Source organism: Elephantulus edwardii, unplaced genomic scaffold, assembly GCF_000299155.1.
Source record: "Elephantulus edwardii isolate Elephantulus edwardi_28Jun2011 unplaced genomic scaffold, EleEdw1.0 scaffold00046, whole genome shotgun sequence".
NCBI lineage: Eukaryota > Metazoa > Chordata > Mammalia > Macroscelidea > Macroscelididae > Elephantulus > Elephantulus edwardii.
In genome coordinates, this window is record NW_006399796.1 from 1,493,229 (window position 1) to 1,501,669 (window position 8,441).

Sequence of the window (8,441 nt, forward strand, 5' to 3'; positions counted from 1 at the left end):
CTGTAAATGTTCATTAATACTAACAAAATTTAATAATAAAAAAAAACAAACAAAACTTTGGCGTGCGGACGTCGGGCTCCCGGGATGCTCCGTAGTGGCGCGGGGCGGCCAGGGACCGCAGGGACAAGCCCTCCCTGCGCGGCGCCCCAGCGGGTCTATGTGCTCCCCATCGGCGACGCGGATGCGGCTGCAGCAGCCACCACGTCGTACAAACAGGAGTTCCAGGCCTGGACGGGGATGAAACCTGCACGGGCCACCAACATGAAGCCACTCACGGTCATCACAACTCATAGCTCTGGGTGGGACAGCGGCCCCGGGCCCAGCTTCCAGGTCCCAGAGGTGAGGAAGAAGTTCGCCCCCAACCCCTCAGCTATCTTTCAGGCTCCAGCGCCTCGGATTCTCAATGTGTGACTGGCTGTGCCTTGGAGGACAACAGCGGTGGCCTTCTTCAGGCCCTCAGAGCGCTGAGGCGACCGTGGTGCAGGCCTCACACGTCGGCACAAGGAGAGACCAGGCCCACTGCTGGGTCTCAGGGCTGCCCTGGCTGCTGGCGGCGGGGCTCACTGAGGAGGGGTTGGACCCTCGCTTAACTCTGGGCCCCAGCCACTCTCCTCTCAAGGTTTTGTGGAAGGCTGCCTATCTCTTTAATAACCCCTTTTGGCCATCCTTCAGTCTTTAAAACCTGATGAACATGGTGCCAAGCTCACAGTACTTGAAGGTCAATACTGTCATGAATTGGCCCATGGGGGCTGACGAACCCAGACTCCAAGTCCTTGACAGACCTGCAATGCGCACTTTTACTTGTTTTCCCAGGATGCATGATGATTTTACTCATTTTATAACCTACGGTAACCCAAAGTGTTGTCTTCAGACATTCCCACAAGCGACTCCACACTTTACAGGAAACTCGGGGGTCATCTCCTGCACATCCTCAGCGATCCTGAGCAACCACAAAGGGGTGTCCGAAGAAACTGCCTTTCACAGAGATTCAAAGACATTACATCGTTATGGCCAACATGACCCTTGTCTTAACAAAACGTTTCTTGGATCAAGTGCTTGATGCGCAAAAGGAATGAATGACACCTTGTGGAGAGTTTCTAACCGGTCCCCACATTTTACTAATTTGTTTCCCCTCTATCACACTGGTATTTTGAGAGCAGAGTCCTGCACACACCTAGTACTGTTGTGATTTTAATTTCTGGGAAGGGGCATTCCTCCCTCAGTCCTGGAAGACCTGCGGTATTGCCTGGCCAGCCTCGACCCAGCGCTCACTGCTCTGGGGGAGCCCACCACCTCTCGAGGGACCTGCTCGGAGGACATGGGGTCACAGAACATGTTTGATTTATGTCCTGTCCAGATTAGAAACCAAAGCTTAGGTGTTTTGGGTGAAGGACATAGATTTTCTTCTGGATCATTGCCCTCTTCTGGCCCATGACTGGAGGGGGTGCTGTGCCGGGCTGCCCCTCGGAGGAGCCAGCTCTGACAGGCACGGCCCGGCCTCCCTCCCGCAGAGATGCCCTCGTGAGACCCAGCCTACAGGGGGAACCAAGCCCACACAAAAGATCCCATTAGTTCGGACTTGACTGGTGTGCATGTTAGTGTTTCTGAGCCGGCCTGCTGGGCACTTCATGGGAAATGAGCAGATGAACAGAACAATCTCAGATTGTACTAAAAGGCAAAAATGTACTGTTTCAATTTCTTGTTTATTTATTGCTATAATTAATCATAAACATGACCGCTTTCTCATAAAAAAATACGAACTCGCACGGCCAGGCCAAGGTCCTGGCCCCGCCCTATTCAGGGGCGGGGCGGGTGGAACTCTTTTTCCTCGCTGTGGCAGCGGAAGTGCAGGGCGTGGATTAGTGACAAGATGTCATGAGAGGAAGGCTAGAGAAGCTCTAGGTGCTGCCGTTGCTAGTACCAGTCTGACTTGCTTGTCGCCCGAGTCGGGTTTGCAGAGGTTTCGGACGAGCGGATTCCGCAGCCGCGGTCCCGGAGCCCACTCCTGCCCGGTCTTGTCTGACCCGTGCTGATGGAGCCGGCCAACGTGCTGCCCCCAGGCTCGCGCCCGGCGCTGTCCCTTGGGGGCCCGGGCTCGCTGGGCGAGTTTCTGTCTCCCCCGGAGTGTCCACTCTTCGAGCCCAGCTGGGAAGAGTTCGCGAACCCCTGCACTTTCATACACAAGATCCGGCCGCCGCCGCAACAGAAGATGTCAGACAGCGAGGACAGTAACTTCTCCGAGGAGGAGGACAGCGAGCGCAGCAGCGACGGCGAAGAGGCTGAGGTAGAGGAGGAACGACGGAGTGGAGTACAGCAGGCAGTGAGAAGGAGAAAGAGCCATAGGAGGAGGAAGAAGAGGAAGAGGAGGAGGAAGATGATGACTGACCCCCCAAGAAACCCGCCATAGAGGCTTCATTCTGGATGAGGCCGAGGTAGATGATGAGTATGAGGACGAGGACCAATGGGAAGACGGAGCGGAGGACATCCTAGAGAAAGAAGAGATCGAAGCCTCCAATATTGATAATGTTGTTCTGGATGAAGACCTTTCTGGGGCTCGCCGCCTGCAGAACCTCTGGAGGGACCAGCGGGAAGAAGAACTAGGTGAATATTTCATGAAGAAATATGCCAAGACCTCGCTGGGAGAAACGGTGTACGGTGCATCTGATGAGCTCTCGGATGACATGACTCAGCAGCAGCTGCTTCCAGGAGTCAAAGACCCCAACCTGTGGATTGTCAAGTGTAAGATAGGGGAGGAAAGGGCCACAGCCTTTTCCTTAATGTGCAAGTTCATCGCCTATCAGTTCACAGACACGCCCCTGCAGATTAAGTCAGTGGTGGCCCCAGAGCATGTGAAGGGCTACATCTATGTGGAGGCCTATAAGCAGGCCCACGTGAAGCAGGCCACTGAGGGTGTGGGCAACCTGCGGCTCGGCTACTGGAACCAGCAGGTGGTGCCCATTAAGGAGATGACAGATGTGCTCAAAGTGGTGAAGAAGGTGGCCAACCTGAAGCCCAAGTCCTGGGTCCGCTTCCTGGGTCCGCCTCAAGCGGGGCATCTATAAGGATGACATTGCACAGGTGGACTATGTGAGGCCCAGGCAGAACACCGTTTCCCTGAAGATGATCCTGCGCATTGACTATGACTGCATCAAGGCCCGCATGAGCTTGGAAGACTGTTTTGCCAAAAGAAAGAAGTTCAGACGGCCACCACAGAGGCTCTTTGATGCAGAGAAGGTCAGGTCTCTGGGGGGCGATGTTGCCTCTGATGGTGACTTTCTCATCTTTGAGGGGAACCGTTACAGCCGGAAGGGTTTTCTGTTCTAGAGTTTTGCCATGTCTGCTGTGATTACTGAGGGTGTGAAGTCCACACTCTCCGAGTTGGAGAAATTTGAGGACCAGCCAGAGGGGATTGACCTGGAAGTGGTGACTGAGGGGACAGGGAAGGAGCGGGAGCACAACTTCCAGCCAGGGGACAATGTGGAGGTGTGCGAAGGTGAACTCATCAATCTGCAGGGCAAGATCCTCAGTGTGGATGGTGATAAGATCACCATCATGCCCAAGCACGAAGACCTCAAGGATATGCTGGACTTCCCTGCCCAGGAACTTCGGAAATATTTCAAGATGGGCGACCATGTCAAGGTGATTGCTGGCCGATTCAAAGGTAACACAGGCTTCATTGTGCGGGTGAAGGAGAACTGTGTCATCCTCTTCTCTGATCTCACTATGCACGAGTTGAAGGTGCTCCCACGGGACCTACAGCTCTGCTCAGAGACAGCATCTGGTGTGGATGGGGGGGGCCAGCACAAGTGGGGTGAGCTGGTTCAGTTGGACTCTGAGACTGTGGGCGTCATCATTGGGCTGCAGCGGGAGACATTCCAGGTACTGAACATGTATGGGAAGGTAGAGACTGTGAGGCACCAGGCTGTGACCCGGAGAAAGGACAACCGGTTTGCTGTGGCGCTGGACTCAGAACAGAACTATATCCGTGTGGAAGACATCGTCAAAGTCATCAAGGGGCCCCACTCGGGCCGGGAGGGAGAGATTCGCTATATCTTCCGCAGATTCACCTTCCTGCGTGACAGGAAACTGGAGGAGAATGGGGGCATGTTTGTCTGCAAGACCTGCCACCTGCTGCTGGCAGGGGGCTCAAAGCCACGAGATGTGACCAACTTCACTGTGGCTGCCTTTACCCCGAAGAGACCCCGGAACAGCAGCCGCATGCACCCCAGTGCTGGAGGTCCAGTCGGCTTTGGCAGTCCAGGTGGCGGCGGCGGCATGAGCCGGGGCCGTGGTCGGAGAGACAATGAACTTACTGGCCAAACCGTGCGCATTTCCCAAGGACCCTACAAAGGCTATATTGGTGTAGTGAAGGACGCCACTGAGTCCACGGCCCGAGTGGAGCTGCACTCCACCTGCCAGACCATCTCCGTGGACCGCCAGCGCCTCACCACCGTGGGTTCACGGCGCCCAGGCGGCATGACCTCAACCTATGAGCGGACACCCATGTATGGGTCCCAGACACCCATGTAAGGGTCGGGCCCGCGCACGCCTATGTATGGCTCACAGACGCCTCTCCAGGATGGAAGCCGCACCCCACATGGCTCACAAACACCCCTGCATGATGGCAGCCTCACACCTGCCCAGAGTGGAGCCTGGGATCCCAACAATCCCAACACGCTGTCACGGGCTGAGGAAGAGTATGAGTATGCCGTTGACTATGAGCCCACCCCATCGCCACAGGCTTACGGGGGGGAACCCCCAACCCCCAAACACCTGGCTATCCTGATCCCTCATCCCCACAAGTCAACCCACAGTACAACCCGCAGACACCAGGGACACCTGCTAGGTACAGCACAGACCAGTTCTCACCCTATGCTGCTTCCTCCCCACAAGGCTCCTACCAACCTAGCCCCAGTCCCCAGAGCTACCACCAGGTGGCGCCAAGCCCAGCAGGCTACCAGAACACCCACTCTCCTGCCAGCTACCACCCTACGCCCTCACCCGTGGCCTATCAGTCTAGCCCTAGTCCGAGCCCTGTTGGTTACAGTCCGATGACACCTGGTGCCCCGTCCCCTGGTGGTTACAACCCTCATACACCAGGCTCAGGCATTGAGCAGAACTCCAGTGGCTGGGTGACTACTGATGTCCAGGTGAAGGTGCGGGACACATACCTGGATACCCAAGTGGTGGGAGAGACTGGCGTCATCTGTAGTGTCACGGGAGGCATGTGTTCCGTGTACCTGAAAGATAGCGAGAAGGTTGTCAGCATCTCCAGTGAGCACCTGGAGCCCGTCACCCCTACTAAGAACAACAAGGTGAAGGTCATCTTGGGTGAGGACCGGGAAGCCACAGGCATCCTGCTGAGCATAGATGGCGAAGAAGGCATTGTCCGGATGGACCCTGATGACCAGCTGAAGATCCTCAACCTGCGCTTCCTGGGGAAGCTTCTGGAGGCCTGAGGCAGTCAGGCAGTTGACTAGAGTAGACACCCAACAGGTGACAAGTGTCCCTTCCCTTTGAGACAGAACCTTGAAGGCTGCAGTAAATCAAGGCTCTTATTCAGGTTTCCTTTACTTTCCTGTAAGGGTTCCCATCCCCTCCTTTTCTTAAGTTCATGGGTATGGGAAGCCAAACTTTATACCAAATATTATATGAAAACCCTTGTTCAGGAATTGAAGGAATTACAGATTTATAAGTTAGGATTTCTCTTGTGGCAGATCCTAGAAAATGAGCTGTTCGTTCCCTGCAAGACAGCAAGGGGCCCCCTACAGAGGGAGTTTTACTTCCTGAGCTAGAGTTCACCCTGAGGCATCAAGGTTAATAGTTAAGGGTAAACCAATTTCTTGCATTTGTGAACCCCTCTTTTCTGAGTCAAGCAGAAGGTTTCCAATAGAAAGAGCTTGGCTTCATTTGCATTGAATTCTCTTTGTGTTTTACTTCCTGATAATTTTCAATAAAGATAGAGAAAAGCTTGAAAAAAAAAAGAAGTCAAAAGAAAATTATCTCATCCACAATATCTTTCCTTTGCCTTGTTTAAGCCAGGAAATGTGACTCCTCCTGTTGTAGCTAAATAAAATAAGAGAAGGCAAGGCTGGGAACCTGAATCAAGGGTTATACTTATTCAAAATGAGGACAGAGTAAACAAGAAAAGCTTGTTTGGAAACTCTATTTATCCACAAAAGAAAAAAAAAACATGCCAAACTCAAAAGCAGGGCTTACAGCTGGAAATAATGTTTTGCTACCACATAGTAGACCTATGGGACTTGTCAGTTGCTTAGGGTCTTATGGACAGTTATTTGAAAAATACTCAAATTTCTTTGACATCATTTTCCTCAAAGCAATATGGGAACTCGCCTTTTTTTGTAGTTTAGGCTTCTATTAATATGAAACTTCAGAGGAAAAGGGTCTTAAAAGGATGACCCATTTCTGTTGTCACTGCCCACAGACAGACTCAGGTTTAATTTATTTCCTATTCTGTTCACTAAAAGTCAGTATTTTTCCATGGAAGAAAGCTTCCCTTGAATTATACTTCTAGTGTGCATGGCCACATTTCACTAGGCTGGTGGCATATTGATTTGTTAGGTTCTTAAGAAGACACTTGTGGTGTGTATCTTTAAGGTTACAATGTCAAAAACCAATAATGTATGGCTCATATTTCATTTGTTCTCGAAAAGAAAACTCAATACCTCTTGTTAAAATGCAGCACAACTCATACTAAACTTACCCAGAAACTGCAGTAGCCCAGGGGTTGGTCTTTATTTTCTTTGTCTCAGTGTTTTATATAATTCCATGCTTCTTAAGAGCTGTTGTTGTTAAATGTCATTGAGTTGAGTATGACTCATAGCGATCCTATGAACAACGGATCTGAGACCTGAATCCTGACCTATCCTGTGTCATCCTCATACTTCCTGACACATTAGAGCCTATTGAAGTAGTTACTGTGTCAATCTACATGGTCAAAAGTCTTCCTGTCCTTTGCCAACCCTTTTCCTTTGCAAGCATCATGTCCCCCTCCAAGGAAGAGCCCCACCTAACAACATCCCTAAAAAGCCTCATCATTCTTGCCTCCAAAGAGCACTCTGGCTGTACCTTTTCCAAGAGATATTTGTTTGTTCTTTTGGCAGCCCATGGGATGTTCAGCTTCTTCTCCAACACCACAGTCAAAGGCATCAATTCTTCTGCCATCCTTATCTGTTATCTAGCTCTCTAATGCATAGTAAGCAAGTGATAAGAAAGACCATGGCCTGAATCAACACTCAAATGGATATCATTACTCCTCTGTAATCTAGAGAGGTCCCTAACTGCAGATCTTCTTGGTGCAACGTCTTCTGATTTCCTGACTGCTGGTACCAAGGATGTTAATTGTGGATCTAAGTAAGATGAAACTGTTGACTGTTCCAGTGTTTTCTCCATCTCTTATGATGTTACCTATCAGTCCAGTGGTTAAGAATCTTTGTTTTCTTGACATTGAGATGCAATCCATACTGAAGGCTGTATTCTTTGTTCTGTAGAGCTTAAGAGATAGATGAGTGCATTTTATAAATTATTCATTTCTAATACCACAATTGAGAAAGAAAGCATTTTAACTCACCTCAGCACAAGGTTCAGTTACTCTTAGGGACTAGGTAGCTTCTTATTTTTAATTCTTTATTGGTTAAGACGTGTTTCAGTGGTCTTCTTTGATTATCATAAGAATACTCAGAAGGGCACTTTAAGCAGATGGAATGATTTTTTTTCAAATTTATGAAAACATTAAACAAGTTAAGGCTTGAACCTAGCTAATGACTTTTAATATTTTTTTCTTTTTTGGATTGTTGTTATTGTTTTTTCTGTCTTGTTGTTGTTGTGTACTGTTGAGTCAGATCCGATTAGCACAGGAGAAGACTGCTCCTCCTTCTCCAGAGGAACATCTAGTGGATTCACACTGTGCACCTTTGGAATCACAGCACAAAGCTTCTTGCCACTAGGCCACCAGAGCTGTTGTTACTGTTGTGCGGTACCAACAAGTGGGCACCTATGTAAAACAGAATGAAACCCTGTCCTAGTCTGTGCCATCCTCACCAACTGCATTGTGCTTGGGCTCATTGCTGCAGCCTGTCCATCCATCTGATTGGTGCTCTTCCCTTTTTTTGCCGATCCTCTACTTTACCAGTTCTTCTTTTTTCTTTGTTTCCAACTTTTGTATTCAAGTCACCAATTGTTATCAACACATCTTTGGTCAATTTTGGACTGCAAGAGTTGGTAAATTCCTTAATTTCCTCTTTAGTAGTTTTAGTTACGGTTGTAGATATTTGAATTATAGTCATATTAAGAGGTTTTCCTTTTAGGTGTATGAATAATATTCTATCACTCACAATGTTGTTCTTGAGGATAGATCTTGAAATAGCCTTTTTTACCATGATGCATGACCGTTATTTTTCCATTTTTCATTCCTACATTAT

General features: G+C 49.7%; 2 pseudogenes; both read left to right on the forward strand.

Annotated features, from left to right (window-relative positions):
- Positions 1 to 32: 32 nt before the first annotated feature.
- On the forward strand, positions 33 to 411 carry LOC102875902 (annotated as a pseudogene).
- A 1,795-nt stretch (positions 412 to 2,206) lies between these two features.
- LOC102876302 lies at positions 2,207 to 5,459 on the forward strand (annotated as a pseudogene).
- The last annotated feature ends 2,982 nt before the right edge of the window (positions 5,460 to 8,441 follow it).